This window comes from Amblyomma maculatum, chromosome 8, assembly GCF_055883805.1.
Source record: "Amblyomma maculatum isolate TAMU_Amacu chromosome 8, ASM5588380v1, whole genome shotgun sequence".
Taxonomy (NCBI): Eukaryota; Metazoa; Arthropoda; class Arachnida; order Ixodida; family Ixodidae; genus Amblyomma; species Amblyomma maculatum.
Window position 1 is genome coordinate 15,489,001 of NC_139351.1, and position 20,446 is coordinate 15,509,446.

Consider the following 20,446-nt stretch of genomic DNA (forward strand, 5'->3'; position numbering starts at 1 on the left):
GTTGTCTTCACCCTTCAAAGGCGCGAGGGCGCGCGCATCGAAGCACCTTAACAGGTGGTGTTGTCATTCATTGGAGACACTTCGCCTCTCTTGCTTTTGCAATCTCCTAGGCTTTAACTACAGCTAAGCCACTGCGAATTTTTTTCGCCGCTTTTGCTTCATGCTGCAGTGGTAACCGTGTTGAGCACATGAAAACCAAAGGAGAATGAGGCGATGGAACTTGCTGCCGCGCAGCGCAAAAAACTAAGTGGCGAGAATGTGGAGTTCGATCTTGAGGGGCGCTCATAATTTACAACGCCTGTTATTTTTTATTTCTCCCCCGCCCCCCAATTCCACCTTCAAGGGTAATTATTCACAGTCCGGCGCAGCCCAAAAGTGAACCAAGTACGAGACTGGCGACTAAAGGGGTGGAAGGCGAAAGCCTGTGCCGCATTCTGCTACGCATTTGTTGCGAATGTGGCGGTGAATGATGCTTCGAGTAAAGAGGGTGACCACTGTTTCACCTTCCTCCCTTCCTTCATGATGTGGTACATGTGTCCGTGGAGAATTGTAACAGATGCTGCACCTCCTCTATCCTGTAAATCAATTTCAAAAGCCGCTGATGCCTGCCCCGCCGGGGTGGTGCAGTGGTAAGACGCCCGACTACTGTGCCGGAGTACCCGGGTTTGAACGCGCCCTCGGCGGCTGCGTTTCGATGGAGGCGAAACGAATAGGCGTCCGTGTGCTGTGCGATGTCAGCGCACGTTAAAGATCCTCAGGTGGTCGAAATTACTCCGTAGCCCTCCACTACGGCTCCTCTTTCCTTCTTTCCACTTTCACTCCCATCTTCCTCCCTTCCCTTACGGCGCGGTTGAGGTGTCCACAGAAAACAAGTGAGACAGTTACCGCGCCTTTCCCTTCCTATAAATCAATTTTCAAACGCCGCTGATGCCTGCTGACACGCCTCCTAGACATCTGGGCCGGCTTCTGTTTGCAAGTGTGTTGCGGCGTTCGAGGAAGCGGCAAATGAAAGGCGCCGCACAGGCGCCTGGATCGGACGACCGGCGGGTTAGCTCCGTATATGCATGAATCGCCTGTGTTGTTGTTGTGGCTGTAGGACGAAGGAAAAGAAAATGCACGGGCCTGCTACTGGCTCTGCAGCTGAGCCACCTCCGCTGCCTCGTGCAGACAGAAGAGATTTGTTTATTTATAGAAAGGGAAAGGCGCAGTAACTGTCTCACTTGTTTTCTGTGGACACCTCAACCGCGCCGTAAGGGAAGGGAGGAAGTGGGAGTGAAAGTGGAAAGAGAAAAAGAGGAGCCGTAGTGGAGGGCTACGGAGTCATTTCGACCGCCTGGGGAACTTTACGCTGACATCGCACAGTACACGGACGCCACTTCGTTTTATCGCCGTTCTATATTTCGTTTATAGGAAATGAAACGCGCAGTATCTGTAACGCGAAATCCTGCTAGCATCCTCATGTTAGGTAAGGCGAATTATGAAGAGAGTTTCACGATCCGGGGGGTTCGATTCCCGGTGGAGACGACATTTATCAATATATTTTTAGCTGTCGCTTTCGAAAGCGTGACACCTCTGCTGACAACCTCCTGCTTGACAGCCTTTTGCCGACAACGATGAGGCATTAGACTTTCCCCTTAATATATTTCAGTCAGTTTGGCTTACATGTGTTGCTATGTGTATTGGTCCCCCCTTGGGTGATCGCGGTTAACTCCGAACCGGCCTCTCAAAGGTGACTGGTAAAATGGGCTAAAAGATCGCCGCACTTCATTAACTGTTGGCTACCACCTGGGATAAAGAGCCAGACCAAACCTTACATATAACTCCCTTTTTAATGCTCAGCAATCAAGTTGCTGCCTTTGAAAATATACCGCCTTTGAAATTCCGTTTGATACTATCCCAATCTGCTCTAGAATATCCGTGTTTGCTCTGCGCCAGGAGAGGACATCACAGTTTCACTGTGAAATCATAAAACCGCTTTTTAAATATTTCGTTTCATGCATGTTGTGCTCTCTTTTTCACCTCATGTTGCGGTTGGGCGAGCGCCCCCTTTTGTAAACACGGCGTTAACCTACATCGCCCCGCCGGGGTGGTGCAGTGGTAAGACGCCCGACTACTGTGCCGGAGTTCCCGGGTTCGAACCCGACCGCGGCGGCTGCGTTTCGATGGAGGCGAAACGAAGTGGCGTCCGTGTGCTGTGCGATGTCAGCGCACGTTAAAGATCCCCAGGTGGTCGAAATTACTCCGTAGCCCTCCACTACGGCTCCTCTTTCTCTCTTTCCACTTTCATTCCCACCTCCCTCCCTTCCCTTACGGCGCGGTTCGGGTGTCCACAGAGCAAGTGTGACAGTTACTGCGCCTTCCCCTTCCTGTGAACCAATTTAACTTTAACTTAATCTACATCGAAACGTGGCTGCCATGGTCCGGTCCAAAGCCGGGTACTCTGGAAGATACCGCAACTTTTTCATAATTAATTTATATTTTTGTGGAGCAAAATGACTGGGAGCCGCTAAGTTAGCGGCCGCTGTCCGCGCAGTATGACTGGCCCTCCAAATATGGCGCCCGCTCGCTTCACACCAACCTAAAGATCAGTGTTTGTATGAAAGCTCTTAGCTCTTTTCTTTGAGCGATGACGTCAGGTTGGGAGTGGTTGTTCCTAGTCATAAGGTCGCATGTGACTGTCTAATGTCTAATAAAATTTTTTTCTAAACACACCGGCGTTTGTACCAGTGGTGCACGGTCATTGTACCCGCCGCTGCTTCGGGGATGGACGACGGCTGCGTCGACGCGCGTCTCTCTTTAATTCATTTTTCTTCTCTCGTTTCTATTCTGTCAGCACGGGGTATCGGTTATGGCTTCAGCAAGCCAGCGTATTTTCTTTTCGTTGTTCATACAATCGCAGCAACGGCGGCGACCCCTGGCGTCTGAGCGTTCGGCTGGCTGAGGCGGCGATGACGATCGCTGCGGTAGTCTCGTCGCGAGCGCGGTGACCGGCTACTCCGACTTCAGCTTTCATTCGTGTTCCAGTGCTGTCTTAGAGAGTACCTGAACATTTACAAGGCTCGCGATGGAAGAGTTTTCAATAGCCATGGACTACAATGAGCCGGGGCCGAGCTATTCCTTGAATCTCGATCTGCAGCCATTAGCGTTTCGCGCAGGCGACTCTCAGTTGGAGGAGTTTGACAGCGATGAGTCAGACAACGACGACAAGTGCTTCACGAGCGGGTTCAAGGAGTACTTCAAAAATGAATTGCCCTTTGATGCCACCAGTGTTCAATCATGAGATGAAAGGATGTATTGTTGCGCATTGTGCCACTAACGCGCGCGCGTGTGGTCGCGCTTCTAGGCGTGACTGTCGCAAGGCGTGCAGTTACGATGTTCTATGATAGTAGTTATCTACACCAGCTACAGCAAAAATCCATTCTAGATATAAGAGATCTGCGCTGGTGTAGCTGGTGTAAGTTAAACAATGACGCGATTTGGGCTGCTTTTGAAGGTTTTTACATGCGCCAACCCGATCAGTAGTAGTTAATCGTTTTCGCAGTATCAAAACGTTTTCGTTAGTGTACGATGATAGTGGCGGTTTTAGTCATGAGGAGATTCAAATTATTACTATCGCGTCTGAAATGTGCCTCGCCGCGTCGCCCAGTTAGAGCACTCGACTACTGAGGCGACACAGATGCCATCCAGGGATCGGCTCCAGTGTTTCGACGGAGGTGAAAAACAACGCGTTCGTGTTTTTTTGGATGCAATGCGGAGTTAAAGAATCCTAGCGGGTTAAATTAATCCGCAGCCCTCCAGGATAGCGACCCTTGTTGCCCGAGTTCGCTTGCACTTCTGAAGCCACAGCTTCACTACGGCATGTATCTTTCAAAGTCATTTCCAGCCGCTTAATCTTTAAAATGTGGCGTTACCTTGACCTCACTAAGTGCAGGCGTCCACGATTCTGTGATGTCCACCCAAAAGGTATACGGTGCCTTCATTTCCCCAAAACGTAATGCCTTTTCTCCAAAACCTAACCTAATGATTCATCCCCAAAACATTACATCTCGCCGCTCCCCGCCGCGGTGATTCAATTGTTAAGATGCCCGACTACTGTGCCGGAGTGTCCGGGTTCTGTACTGCGCCTTTCTTTTCCTTGAGCCAATTATTATGCTTCGCCGTGGTGGCACAGTGTGCAAGATGCCAGACTACTGTACCGGAGTATCCGGTTTCGACACCGACCGCCGGCGGCTGCGTTTCGATGGAGGCGAAACGGAGAGGCGTCCGTAGCCCTTCACAATGGCACGTCTTTCTCTCTTTTCGCTTTCATTGCCACCTTTCTCCGTTTCCTTGTGGTGCGGTTCAGGTGTCCACCGAGAAGTGTGACAGGTACTGCGCCGTTCCTTTCCAGTGAACCAATTACTGTTATGTGAAAAAAAGAGGATCTCTTAAGTTGAATTCCAATGGGAGATCCAGATCTGCTCCGTTTGGGACAGTTCTATTCCAATGGCAGAATGGGAGCCAGAGCTGCCTGTTCCAATGGCAGATTTGGATCAGGTGTAGATCCTGGATCGCTCCGTGGAGCAACAATATTTGCTCCGCCGAAATTGGGGGATTTGGCCTGAAGCGCGTGTGCCGCGTCTCATTATTCCGCTGCATGGAAGCTGCGCTTGCTTGCAGACCTAGTGAACTTTCATTGCGAAATCCTCGCGCTGAAAAATCTTCCCCTCTTTCTCCCTACCGTTCACCTCTTTATTTCCACCGCCTCAGTTCAGGTGCTTCAGATAGCAGATACCGGGGCTAGCAAACATCTTTTCTTTCCGTTTGTATATAAAATAACCACCACCACCTTGCGCGGCGGGATGCATAGAAATCGAGCAAGGAGAGGACGCCACCGTCAAGCAGCGGCATCAAGCCTATCTCAAATCCCACACTTGAACGCGCGCAATGGAACGCCACGCGACAGGAGCGCTGGCGTACCATCCAAACGCACACTTGTCGGAGAAAGTGTGACAGACACTGCGCCTTTCCTCCAGAAGTCTCATCTTGTCTAGCGTTTCTGCCATCTGCAATCCCACACTTGAACGTGCACCGAGAAACGCCAAGCGACAGCCACTGCAAAAGCGGGACACACTTTGTCCATGAAAGTATGAGCCATCAAACGCTTGCGCCTTAAAAAGGTGTTCGCAACACAGCGAGGGCGACGGCGTCCATTGAAGAGAGCGGAGGCACGAGAACCAGTGTGCGCGCTGATTGGCTTACGTCCACGAGGGAGCATGCTCCCGCGGGAGCGAATGCATTCCAATGGCAATGTGGAGGAAGGGATCTACGCCGGAGCAATGCACTCCGTTTGTGATCCGGCCGAGCGCTCGCGATCTGCCAGTGAAATTCAACATTAGATGTCTCTTAAGAGGAGAATGACGAAAGCCTACCCTTCCTCTCTTATCCTTTGCCTCTTATTGTTTGTCTTTTATCGGCTTTCGTTGCAGTGCTACATATAATTATAATTGGTTTACAGGAAAGGAAAGGCGCCGTATCTACTACTCTCTGGCAAGTGTTAGTTTGGACGGTACACCATCGCTCCTGTCGCGTGGCGTTCCTTGGCGCGCGTTCAAATCTGCCATTGCAGATGGCAAAGACGCATCCTGCCTCGACCAATCAGAACGCCGCAGAAGCGGGACACACATTGTTCCCGACAGCATGAGCCATTAAATGCTTCACCTTAAAAATTGGTTCACAGGAAAGGAAATACAGAATATTACGAGGGACTTTAGCGACTAAAGTATTGAAAGGCGAAAGCCTGAGAAGTCTTTGTCTAGTGTTACTGCCATCTGCAATCCCATACTTGAACGCACGCCAGGAAACGCCTCACAACAGGAGTGATGGCGTACCATCCAAACGCAAACTTGTCGGAAAAGTGTGACAGATACCGCGCCTTTTTTCCAGAAGTCTCTTTTCTAGCGTTCCTGCCATCTGCAATCCCACACTTGAACAACGCCACACGACAGTCACCGCAAAAGCGGGACAAACGTTGTCCAAGACAGTATGAGCCATTAAAGGCTTTCGCCTTAAAAGAAGAAGAGGGAGAGAAAGACGCGCGTCGCAACAGCCGTTGTCTACCACCGAAATGGTAGCGGGTGCAATGACGGCCTACAACAGAAGCATATGATGGCAGGCTAGCCCCCGCCGCAAGCCCCAGCCCCGTAGGTCCAGGAGCAGCCACCCTCTCGTCTTCTGTGGTTGTCTGTAGCCTTCCATTACGGCACCTCTCTTTCGTTTTTCAAAGCCACATTTCTCCTTTTCTTTACAGCTCTTTTAAGGTATCCCCGGAAAATTGTGAGAGATACTGCGCCTTCTCGTTGCTGTAAACCAATTTTAAACGCCGCAGATACCTCCTGTACTGCGTCTATTTCTAATGCGCTGTGGCGTTCGAGGAAGCGCCAAATGAATGGCGCCGCACGGACGCCTGGAGCGAACGCCCAAAGGGGTCAGCTTGTATATGCGTACTCGTCCACGCAAACATGCCAGACATGGGCGCCCTCAACACGGTGGAGGAGCTCATTGAAGCCCACCTCTCTAAATCGGAGAATCCGGCTCAGTGACACGGAACACGGACGAGCCGTCCTACGCATGATAGGATGGCAGTCATCAAGGCGGGCCCTTCCGGAGGACTGAAAGACGATCATTCAGACCGAACCCCTTCCCCGGAACATGACACCGGGCAAGGACGACGAGAGGCACACCGCGCGGACCAAAGCCGTAGCCCGGAAGCTGGAAGATAACCCGTGGTCCTCTACGCGGATGCCTCGCTCCGAAAACACCGTGACCGTGCAACGGTGGTGGTTACGTCAAAGGACAGGCTGATTGTCAGCGCGTCCATAAAGACAACAGACCCCGCAGTTGCCGGCGAAGCGGCCGTGGCCCTCGCGCTTTCACAGCCGAGCGTGGACAGCGTGGTCACCGACTCATTTCCTACGGAAGATTCCGCAGGGGGGTAATCTCTTCCGCGGCCTGAGCCATTCTATCCAAGTGCAAGCCTCCGGGAAGAGCCATAGAGCTCGTGTGGGTCCCGGCTCACTCGCAGGTAACAAGCAACCTCATTGCCCACGCACAAAACTCAAGACCTCCCTCCTCCCCTTCCCGCCAATGCCCCCAATCCCCAACACTTTCAGCGATGGGAGACCTTGTTATCCAGCCCCACCCTATCGATTCAGCTCGCACTGACGGACAGGGGCCAGGCGCTGCTGGGAACATATGGGTCCCGCAACTAGGGAACCACCCCGTCTGATGCCTGCATGCACCACTGATTTATTTAGGGCCCAATAAATGTTGATTCATCATCATCCTTTCCTATAAATTACATCTATGCGACTTTTGAAACAAAGTTAAGGCGTGTTACAGCGTAAAAGACATCAATAAAATGCGTTTCATATCAACAGACCTATCACTGGCCATTCGATATCAGCGTTGAGCTCCTTTAGTTTCTGCCGCAGTTCTTTAGCCTGTTCGGCGTGTTAAGCCCTGAAAACTAATATAAGCTATTATGGTTATTCAAATATTTATTATCTATAGTGGATTACCGGTGATGAATTACACTGCAAGAAAAGACAAAGAAGACAAGAGTCCGGCTGGATGCGGATAAATTTAACAGGTTTCGACATTGTTGAATTCAGGAGACCAAAGTGTAAAGCGAGGGCAACACGGACAGCATAGTACAATGTTTCAGTACAATATATGATGTCTGTGTTAGCAATGCTGTCTGTGTTAGCAATGCTGTAAGGTCATCGGCTGGCTGCATCATATTTGTGAAGAAATCTCTAGTTTTGGTTGTTCAAAACGTTATTGTTCTGCTACCAATCGTTGCGTATCATGTGATTTTAAATATGACAATTTTGACCTTCGTGTAGTATGCATATATTCAACCACGAGACACAAACATCGCTTAGAATTGTTCAAAGAGGTCACAAAGGTTTTGGAATGCGGCAGAGTTCTGTTACTGGTAGGGAACTTCAACTGCATAATCGAGTGTGAAGACAGATCGAATTTGAATGGCCAAATAGACGATAGTGAATAATATTTTCCAAATTAGCAAATAGGCTCCGCCTGATAGACGTAGCGTACCTAGCACATGCAGGAAATCGTAAACATTTTACCCATTTCCAGGGCACGAGCCATGCCAGCTGGATCGAATCTACACTTCACCAGGCCTTTCTAAGAACTGTGATGATTATAAGCTTGAGGCGGTATCTTTAAGCGACCATAGCTTAGTAATGCCTTCTACGGGAAGACGAGTTAGCAAGAAACATATGAGTGGGGGACAAGGAAGCTGAATGGAAATATGTTACAGGAGCAAATATTATTAAACGAGATGAAAACGGAAATAGGAAGTATTTCAGCTCTAGATGCAAGAACCATGTTTGAGAAGTCGGAGCGCTTTGTGCAGATAGTTGGAATGAAAGGTGTAGAAAAAGCGTGCCAAAAGTTATTGAGCGGAATGAGGGACGAAGTGCATGTCTGGCGTTTGAGAGTTTCATAGGTAGAGACTAGTGTCCCTGGTGTACTCAGGATAGGAACTAATAAGGCAAAACAAGCTCGAAAAAATCGACGAAACCGTTTTCGAGGAGCGATAATTTGTGCCCGCTCAAAAAAAAAAAAAGCTACCGGCAGGAGAAGTACCGACAAAACGGGCTTTATCTAATGAAGTAAGGTAGAAAGTTGGGCGAGTCGGTAATTAGACTTTAGGAATTGGAATAACCTTAGTTGTGAGTCTGCGCTTGACCAGTTCTTTAGGACTTTCGTCGTCGTATTTTTTAACGCAGTGCATTTTTTTCAATCATGTTTATCTAATAAAAATGTCTATGCAAGGTCCAGAGAGGGCTTAGAAGATTGAGCATAATGGCGCGATTGCACGAGACCACGACAGTATCAAACCTGCCTTCGAAAAATACTATACACGACATTTCAATCATTGGACATCGGATAAACCAAAATTCCGAGATGATTTCCTCTCTGTTATGCCAACTTTAAACAAAGATATCACAATAAAGCTCGAAAGAAAGATCAGCGTTCGTGAAGTGGAAAAAGCCATAGATGACTTAAATCCCGGCAAATTACCGGGTCCGGATTTTCCGAGTGCTGCCTTCTACAAGGAGTTCAAGAATGACATGGGTATACATAACAAAGGGTATTCGCAGAATTCTTTGTGCGCAAGTCTCTGCCGCCTTCGTTCACCAAAGCCCACACGGTTTTAATACCCAAAGGCAAGGACGAAGTTACCCGGCGCACCGTCACATGTTATAGGCTCATCACGTTGACAAATGACGACTACAAATTTCTTATGAACGTGTTCGCAAGAAGGCTCAAATCAGTAATTAAGGATTTAATCGGGCCCCATAAGACATTCGGGATAAAGAGCAGAACTATATACACAAATATTCATGTCGCTGGAAGCGTATTATAACTTTGTGACAATGATTTCCTCAGGATTTCTATTCTTCAGATTGATTTGGCGAAGGCCTTTAATAGAGTGCCGCACGAAACGCTTTTCCATTTGATGAAGCATGTAGGTTTAGGTTTCATCATATGCGAAGGAGTCAAGCTGGCTTATTATGAATTACACTGCAAGCGTGATCATAAATCGTGAATTAACGAAGACGTATAAAAGTTCTCTCTTCTGTTCGTCCAGGTTGCCCCCTTTGACCGTTGCTCTTTGCGCTTTTTTGGAGCCACTGTGTCGAAAGTTTGTGCATAGCGATGAGGTAAGGGGCTTTGGCCTTCAGGCATGCATGCCGATAATGTTGCTTTTATTTTCACGCGACAGAAAAAGCATAACGGCTATACTAAAAATAACGCAAGAATACTGTGACAAAAGCGGAAGCACGTTGAATTTAGGTCTGTGGGATTGTGGCATGGCTCGTGGGATAAAACGCCAACTCTTTTTGAGAAAGTCGAATTTTCTACCACACCGAGCACATCTCGGAGCGCCACTTGACTGCTATCGAGAAGATGGCTCGACCTGGAGCAAAACGTAAGTTGAGATGAAGGAGTTGACGACTCGGTGGGGTGGCCGCAACTTGCCGGTATTCACACGAGCTGCAGTGTGCAATGTTTTTCTTGGTGCAAAAATTGTGTATATTTTACAAGTTCTACATTGTACGCGGGGGAATGTCCAAACTTTCCATCGCATTTTTGCAACTTTTGTGTAGGGAGGCAATTAGGAGCGAACGTCCTGAACAAGCCTCTTTCGAAGAGTAGTAATTTACATTTAAAGCAGATTGTGCTGCGCTTCATGTTTCTACGTGGACAGAGACATCTCTTTCTTCATTCTTTTGTCCAATATATGCTGTTCAAACCCCGCCGGGGTGGCGCAGTAGTTACGGCGCTCGACTACTATTCCCAAGGACGCGGGATCGGATCCCGGCCTCGGCGGTCGCTTTTCGATGGAGGCGAAAAGCAAGGCGCCCGTGTGCTGTGCGATGTCAGTGCACGGTAAAGAACCCCAGGTGGTCGAAATTTCCGGAGTCCTCCACTACGGCGTCTCTCATAGCCCGAGTTGCTTTTGGACGTTAAACCGCACAAACCAACCAAACCAGCCAACCAACGCCTTACCAGATTTCATCGTCCCATCAAGTGAAGGGGATCGTTATAGTGTATCGCGCTATCTCCGAGAGGTTGTTGCCACCTGTCGTTTTCTTGCCACGCGTCTCACTCGAGAGTATTTCCATACGGTAAAGAAAAAGCGCCTAACGCACGAGCTCGTGGACACGGTCTTGCCAGTCCCTCTATACCGACAGATTTTCAAAGATACAGCTGGTCAAGATGGGTTGAAGAAGGTAAGAAAGATGTAGGTCATGCCTGCAACCAATACGTTCTTCTTCCATCCACACACTGGTACCTAACTGTAAATCTGAAGAAGGAACGAAACAGATTAGTAAGAAAGAAGTCCATCAAAGAATTAGCGGTGAAGGGGAGGGCAGAAGAGTTAAGGATCTCGCTCCAGAATAGGTAATCAGCTCTAGCCGAGGATGACGACATTAGCCTAGAAGCAATAAACAATAATTTCAGAGATATCTTTACTGAGTGCGCTGAAAAGTAGGTGGTAGGATAGTTAGAGAGGATCCCGGTAAGCTGTCTAAGGAGACGAAAGATTTGATTAAGAAACGCCAGAGTATGAAAGCTTCCAATTCAACACCACCAGATAGAATCTGCAGAGATATCAAAGCTAATCAATAAGCCCAAAGTGGCCGATATAAGGAAGTATATAACATGGAGAAAATAGAGCATGCTGTAAAGAACGGGGGAAGCCTTAAAGCGGTGAAGAAATTGTGCATAGGCAAAAATGAGATGTATGCGCTACGGACAAGATAGTCAAAGTAGCCGAGGGGTTAATTCTATATTGATCTCTACAGTAGACAAAATAGTCAGGACAGTAATGAGATTGGCGGTAGGGAAAAACGGTTAGTCGTTCCTTCCGCCAGTGACGAAGGACGAGGTTAAGAAAGCAATAGAAACTATCAAAAGGGCGAAAGCAGCTGGAGAGGATCAGATAACTGCAGATTTGTTGAAGAATGGAGGGGAGGGGGGTATATTGTGCTAGAAAAACTAGCCACCCTGTATGCGCAGTGCCTGGTGTTATCGACGGTACCGGAACCATGAAAGAACGCAAACATTATCCTAATTCGCAAGAAAGGGGACTAAGGACCTGAAACATTATAGACCAAACAGCTTACTGTCTGTTACGTATAAGTTATTTACGAGGGGAATCTCTAATAGATTCGGGACAACCTTAAACGGCAATCAAGCAAAGAATCAAGCAGGTTTTCGGAAACGGTACTGTACTATCAATTATATCCATATCATCAACCTGGTGATAACAGAATATCGGAATGTAACCAGGCCTTATACATAGCATTCGTTGATTACGAAAAAGTATTTGACTCAGTAGAAACCTCGGCGGTGATGCAGGCATTGCGAAATCGGGGGGTAGACGAGCCGTACGTGAAAGTGATGGAAGATATATATAGTGGCTGCACAGAAACCATAGTTCTACATAAAGTAACAAAATTTCTATAAAAAAAAACGTTGTTAGGCAAGGAGATACGATCTCCCCAGTACTATTCACAGCTTGCTTAGAGGAAGTATTCAGAGACTTTGAATGAGTGAGAGAAGTTAGGGATAAGGGTAGATGGAGAATACCCCAGTAATCTGCAATTCGCTGATGACATTTCCTTGCCAAGTATCTCAGGAGATGAACTGCAAAGAATGATTGGTGACCTGACAGGAAAAGTAGAAACATAAGCTTGAAAATCGATATGAAAGCCTCGGGAAGGAACAGCAGTTTACGTTAAGTAGCGAAGCACTGGAAGTAGTAGGCGAATATGTTTACTTAGGACAGGTAGTAACCGCAGATCGGGACTATGAAAATGAAATCACAAGAATAAGATTGGGATGGAGCGCATTTGGCAAGCACTCGCAGATTATGACTAGCAGATTACCGGTATCGCTCAAGAGGAAAGTATACAACAGTTGCATCTTGCCTGCACTCACCTATGGGGCTGAAACGTGGAGGCTAACCAAGAGAGTTCTACTTCAGTTGAGGACAACCCAGAGGGCTATGGAACGAAAAATGGTAGGGGTAACATTAAGAGATAGGAAGCGTGCAGAGTGGTTCAGAGAAATAACTCAAGTTACCGACAATCTAGTGGAAATTAAGAAGACATGGGGCATGGGCAGGACATGTAGTTCAAAGAGAAGATAACCGACGGTCGCTTAGGGTAACAAACTGGATTCCAAGGGAAGGAAAGCGTAGCAGGGGGCGGCAGAAAGTTAGGTGGGCAGATGAGCTTAAGTTCCCAGGGGTCGAGTGGATGCAGCTAGCACAGGACAGGGTTAATTGGAGAAATGTGGGAGAGGCCTTCGCCGTACAATGACTATAGTCAGGATGATTATGATGATGAACATGTTGTAGTTGATGGTGATGATGATGATGGCCCTATCTGTTAAAACTTGGTTATATCAAAAAAAGAATTTATGTACCGTGGAGGACAAATTGTTTCCTATGTAACAAATCAGAAACAATTGAACCCATTTTCACAGATTTTTGTAACGCTTATCTTTTTTGGGGGGACGTGTTACAGCGTAATATTAAGAAGCTTCCTCTTACACCGCAAGGTATAAGGTTCTTGCCATTTACCACAAGGTAGTACCATAAGATGCCATATTCTTGTTAGGACTGCTTTCTGTATGGCTGAGTGCTATGGATTATCGACATTGTAACACTGGAGCGAGATCTTCGTATGAATGCATTGTTGACAGTATTGTCTTGAAAGATGCAGACCGTGCTGCTGAAAAAGAGTTTGTGTTTAGGAAGTTAGCATAAATGAAACGACTTTATTTTTCGCTGCAGGAAAACGGCCTGGCGAACTTGTAAACATATTTGTACTCTATATGTTGTAATTGTGTACATTTACCAATAAAGAAAAAAAAGGACGCGGTGGCTGAGTGGTTAAGACGCTCGACTACTGTTTCGAACTACGTACCAGGTTCGAAGCCGCGTTTTGATGGAAGTTAATTAATTGGTTTACAGGAAAGCATAGGTGCTGATTTGTCACAATTCTCGGCGGAAACCTGAACTGCGCAGTGAGGAAAGGGAGGGAGGTGGGAGTGAAAACAGAAAGAGAGATAGAGGTGCCGTAGTGAAACGGTAGGGAGTAATTTGGACAACCTGGGGATCTAAAACGTGCACTTAGATTGCACATCACTCAGATGCTTCTTGGTTTCGCCTCCATTGAAACGCAGCCGCCGGCGCTCGGGTTCGAATTCGGATACTCCGGAACACTAGCCGAGCATCCCAACCACTGCGCCACCACAACAAGGCAAGCTTCGATGGAGGCGAAATTGAAATACGCCCATGTGTTGTGGGATGTCGGTGCTAGTTTAAGGAGCCCAGGTAGCTGAAATTACTCCGCTGCCTTCCACTGCGGCATCTTTTTCTATCTTTCACCTTCACTCCCAAATTCCTTCCTTATATTACGGCGCGGTCCAGGTGTTTCCAGGGATGTGTATAACTGCGTCTTTCCTTTCCTGTAAACCAAATTACATTTTAATACAACTGCGTTTATTTCGTAGTGCCCAATATTACCAGAAAATGTCCTTCGGACTTGTCTTTCAGACACATATCATTAATAATTGAATAATTGATAAGTAATCATGATACATAAGATTTGATTAGTTGTAGTAACTATATGTCGTAGTGACGGTTAGTGCGAATCATAGTCATAGTCAGTCTATAAATATGATTACATGTGACTATGCTTTACTAGACTATGACTGAACATGACTAGAATTATGGCTATCATTGACTATGATTACGAAAGACTATGAATATGACTATGAATAACCTCAACACTAACTATGACTGTGGTTAGTACAGCCACACTTAGCCATGGCCATACTTATAGAGATAGTAATGGCTTGTCAGTCATAGTTACAGTGTCGCCGTGGGTGACTACAACAAGACCCAACGCATGAAACATCTTTCATGCCAATGGCAGAATAGAGGTTTTACTTGGAGTTGCCCCAATGCCAACCAAAAGTGGGGCGCCTGTTTAAACTTGGTTCTCCAACGCAAGATCATCAGCTTGCCAAATCAAATAAACAAGATAGAAACCAAGTCTCACGAACCATCTCATCGTATTCATTTGCATAAATAAAGACGAAAATACCATTTGAACCAGTGCTTAAACGTGTGTTTAATCACAAGCTTGTTCACAGGCGTATCCGTACCAAAGAAGCTTCCGCTCCCTTCCAGGTTTAATCAAAACTAAACCACAGCAATTTCTTTTGCATTCATCCACGGAGACCTGCGATATGTACTGGTACGAATGAAGTTTACCGAATGAGTGAAGTAGAAGTTTTGTTTATTGGTGTTTAGCATCCCAAAGCGACTCAGGCTATGAGAGATGCCGTAGTGGAGAACTCCGAAAATTACGACCACCTGGCATTCTTTAACCTGCGCTGACATCGCACAGCACATGGGCGCCTTGCTTTTGGCCTCCATCGAAAAGTGGCCGCCGAGGCCGGGATACGAACCCGCTTGTGAAGTAGAAGAAGCAGGTTTGAGCTGTACGAGAAGAAGCGAAGCAGCAGCAGAAGAAGAATGGGGTGCCGCCCACTACTTGCATCACACATGCGAAGAGATAAACTTAACTCCGAAAACGAATTATAGAGCTCTCCTGGTTGGGCACTCACTCTAGACCTCCCGAGGCCTTTGCTACCCGACTGGACCGTTCAACAAGCCAAAGCTGGTCTTCCGATTCCCTGCTTGACAGCGCAGCTTCGCGTTGCTCCGCGGTTACATTGGGGATTATGGACACTGCATCTATTTTCTGATAGGCCCATGTTGTGGGATAAAGTGTTAGTTTCTCTCCCTACAAGGGATATGTGTCCCTGTATACGGTCGGATGTAACTTCTTTTATATCGAAATACATGAATATCAGGTTGTAGCTGCCGCCATAATACTGACTGCTCCCCGTTTAAGGACTTGTTAGGCGGGGGATACCAACTTCTGGTCCCAGGAAGTGCACCGTAGGTACGAGTCACCGCCTCGGTCTCTTCGGCCTCTAATCTTACTCGGCTTGCATAAGCTAGAACTATGACATCGGCCTGGAGGTTCCCGGAAATGCCGTCGTGACCCAGGGCCCAAAGTATGTAGTGTTTTTCAGTGCTTTCCCCGCCGGTCTTCAAAATAGCAGTCGCCTTTTTGCCTATCCTACCGTTGATGAACCACTGGCAAGCGTCCTGTGAACTGGTCAGAATAACTAGAGGACGCCCGGCGATGAGCAGGTCGCCCGCCGCTTAGCACGCGAAAGAAGGTCGGCTAAAGGTCAAACTCCGCAGTTTTCAAAACGCGCCGCAGCTAGTCCAGTGAAGATTTTGATTCAAAGGTTCCTACACGATATCAGGTATCCTTGATTGCAATTTGCGGTATCGGCTTCTAGAAATGCCACCTGTAAATTGGTTGTTAATTGCCTTATAAAATAGACAGAGTATTTGCCCTTTATCTCCGTGGTCCCATGATTGTGCTACAAGGAAAAGTAGAGAGATAGTAAGATGAGAGCGAAAGCGGGAAGAAAGAGGTGCCGTAGTGGAAGGCTCTGGAATATTAAGACAGCTTATACAGCCCGTTTGGTCGAAAATCCGTCCGAGTCTTCGTAGTAGTAGTATAGTATTAGTATTAGAAAAAAGAAGTATGCACCGTTTAGCGGAAATAATCGGGACTCCTTAAAAGGGACTGCATCATGGTAACCTATGTCCATTGTCGTTAAATAGGCAATGAAGAGGTAATAAAATTACTGGGCCTAATTGATTAATTCAAGAAATAAAATTAGAGAACGATAAAAACGGGAAAGGTGACGAAATTCTCAGAATCAAAAGGCAATTGTTCATGATGCTAATTGAGTAAAATATAATGTGTGTAATTGATGAAAAGATAATTCAATGAAAAATTGATAAAGGACTTCATATGTGTCAGAATGATAAGAATGGTAAGAAAAGGCTTGATAAAATGCTAATTAAGAAAAGTGAGTGTGAAATTTATCAATAATTTTTGAATAACTGAAAAGGAAGGAATATTTAGAAAAAGAGGGTTCAAACATGTCAAAATCCTGAGAATGAAAACATATATGCTTGATGATGGTATTATAGGAAAATTAGATTGTGTAATTGATCAATTATTTGAAACAATTAAAAATCAATGATGCCTTAAACGGAGTTAGAACGGAGTCAGAACGGAAAGTAATGTTTGCTCATGCTGATTATCTGTATATGAACATCAAGTAATTGAGAAAAATTAAACACAAAATAAAAAAGTGGAAAACGTCGTCCGTGTGTAGGAAACGCCATTGCTTCGTACCCGCAATGGCGGAGCTTGTGTCTGTCAATATTTTGTTTTCCACCACCTGGGGATATTAAAAGTGCACCAACACTACCCAGCATAAGGGCGCATTTGCAATTCATGCCTGCCGTGGTCAAATTGCCATCCGAGTATTTCGGTTAAGTAACCTAACGTCTTAAGCACTGAACCACCGCGGCCGGCTTCCTTTTTTGTTATTTGACCGACGTTGCCTGCTCCTCATATGCCATTGCCGATTTGCAGTTTTCTGACGGCCGCATGCAACGCATTCTGTGTCGTTTGTTGCTCAACGCGCGGAATGTTCACAATTAAAAGATTACTTCAATGGCTTGGGTATGCACGGAGCTGCATATCTAGTTTACGTTCCTGCAACGTTGAGCAAGATTACGGATTGCCGGCTTCCTTTTTTTTTGTTATTTGACCGACGTTGCGTGCTCCTCATATGCCATTGCCGATTTGCTGTTTTCTGACAGCCGCATGTAACGCATTCTGCGTCGTTTGTTGCTCAACGCGCGGAATGTTCCAATTAAAAGATTACTTCAATGGCTTGGGCATGCACGCGGAGCTGCATATCTAGTTTACGTTCCTGTAACGTTGAGCAGGTCACAGAATGTGACGTGTTTGACAAGGCATTTGTTGTTGCGTAGGTCTAGACTGGATCAACAGAAGGGCAACTTGAGCGAGTTGTAGGTTGTTCATGGTGGTTTGGTGGGCGCTGCTTAGCACACAAAGATAATAAAACACTGGACTGGCGCGTTTTTCACAACTGATTTATTGGGAAGAAAACGAAGCTTATTTAAAAACGAACGCCTCCAGCAAAAAAAAAAAAGAAAAAAAAAACACGAAACAGAGAATAAAACTTTCGATGACAGCCAGTTTTCCTCTTCGATAACGAGAGCGAAGGCTTATTGACACAATTACCACACGAGGCGATGTGGAATACTACCATCACCTCTCTAAACCTTTGTTTCGGATGCCTATGCAACACCTGTGTCGCGTCAAAGAGAGGTTGGCAATTATTGGATTCCCGGAGGAGTTCATTCACCCCCCCCCCCCTCCTGAAGATTTGTCGTTATTGTGTTCTTTTAGGCGAATATGAAATTCCTTTTCTTTGTGGGCTCGCATGCATAGGACAAACCGGGCGTTGTTTGAAGTAAGCCTTCGCTCTCGTTATCGAAGAGGGAAATTGGCTATCTTCAAAAGTTTTGATCTTTTTTTCGTGTTGTTTTTTTGCTGGAGGTGTTCGTTCTTAAATAAGCGTCGTTTTCTTCCCAATAAATCAGTTGTGAAAAGGTGCCAGTCCCATGTTTTCCTCTCTTTGTCTGTGTTAACCAGCGCCCACCAAACCACCATGAACATCTAGACTGGATATTAAGGTTGGTTGGTTGGTTTGTGGGGTTTAACGTCCCAAAGCGACTAAGGCTGAGACGCCGTAGTGGAGGACTCCTGAAATTTCGGCCACCTGGCGTTCTTTAACGTTCACTGACATCGCACAGCATACGGACGCCACTCCGTTTCGCCTCCATCGAAACGCAGCCGCCGAGGTCGGGTTCAAACCCGGGTACTCCGGCACAGTGGTCGGGCGTCTTACCACTGCACCACCCCTGCGGGGCTGGATACTAACGAAATGAAACAAAATACAACGATTATCAATGCAGCCATGTAATGAAACAAATGAGGTGTTGTTCGCAGTGCCAAAAAGTGCCGCCCACGAACGGAAAGGTCGAATGGGCTGAGTACTTCTCTCTAGGTCGTATCACTCTAGAAGTGCAAAGCTAAATTAATGCTGTCTTAGATCAAGCTTTTCGATACCTTCTGAGTGGAAATTGGCTCGACTCGAACTGTGTTTAGGGAGGCATCATTTAGCTTTGAAAATATGCCGTGTTGGTCGCTTTGGACGAAGGTATGAAGTAATATTTGTGAGTAGTCAGTAGTGAATTGGTCGTGGCTTTGGCGGTTATTGTACTGCACTGCGGTGTGTGTTGTTTGCTAGATACGCAATGCGAACGAAGTGCATGGAAGCGATAAGGTATTGGAGTGGTTCCAATCCGTTCGCTCCGGATTATAGGCAGCGGCGGCAATCTAGGCAGAGCGGGCGCCACGGCTCCAGCCCATCTGCGGTTGAGTTACTACATGTGTTGTCATGTGACTAGGCACAGGCGTACAAGGAAAAACGTGTACATGGCGAAAAAGCTACGGAGTGGAGTAGTAAAAGCGTTCTCTTTTAAAAAGTCAAAGGCTTTTTCCAGGCCACTCAAAATTTCCGGAAATGTTCATCTCTACTCAGGAGGGTGGAGCTTTAGTCTCCTTGAGAGAAGTGGGAACAGTTTTTATAGGTTTACTTGATTGTACTGCTGAAGACATAACAAATATATATTTACCCTCCTTCACCCAGGCTCCAACAGTACGAGAGCACCATTTGACCTGCAGCGATGCCTTGACGCCAACCTGTTCCATCAAGATGCTCTGGAGGCGGCCATTAGGGAGCGCGCAGAAGCCCTTGAGAAGAACTGGTAAGTTCGGCTTTCTCTAAAGCCCCGATCTAAGTAGCCTGCTTCTTGCTTGAGGGGGCGTCACCGTTTCCGACGTTTCTAGCGCATTTCGATAGAAAATTCTTTCCACTATGCGGATCAGCGGTTAAGACGCTCGGCTATAGTACCTGAGTACCCGGGTTTGAATCTGGACGCGTCGGTCGCATCCAGGCTCGACAGAAAGGAGGAGAAAACGTTTATTTCGGCGCTGAACTGTGTTTATTTTTGTGTTTATTGATGTGTTGATGATGTGGTTATTTCGGCACTTCCCCGGAAGAGGGAAGTGTGTATATTGTGGCGGTGAATGGCAGTCTCCATTCCGGGACACTACTGCCAGCCGCCGCTGTCCGAGGTCTCTGGGCCAGCGCGTGCTGGACGTCCAAGTCCAAGCTGGACAAAGCCACCTTCCAGCCTTCCTTAGTTGGCTGACCTATAATTTTTATCTGTGTGTTATGCTGGTAGGCCCACACTATTTGGTACAGGTCACAATAGTGTCCCCGCAGAATTTGCACGTACCCGTGAATGTCGGGCCCACATCTGTTGCTATCTAGTGTTTTAGGGAAGACTTGGTTCAGAACCTTCTAAGGTGGCACTCCTCGGCCCAAGTTCCTTTTCGAAGAGGCCTAAATGATTTTTAATCACCACTTAAGACATTGTCTGCGTGCTGTGCGATGTTAGCGCACGTCGACGATCACCAGGTGATGAAATTACTCCTCGTACCCTGCGGCACCTCTTTCTCTGTTTTTTTCGCTCCCACCTGCCTCTCTCTCTCTTTACAGTGCTGTAACATACAGCGGTTTTCCTTTCACATAAACTAACTGTCTAATCGAGGCACAACAAAGAACGCCTGTACAAGTGGCGAGCTCTCCACAACTACGCCGCCCAAGCATGACCCGGGCGATGCAGCTGCTTCGTTGCTCACCGTGCCGTTACTGCACCTTTCCTGCTTCTCAATGAACCCGAAAAAGACGGCAAACCTCTAGCGCTGCAAACATTAATATACCCTTTTCTCTATTTTACTGT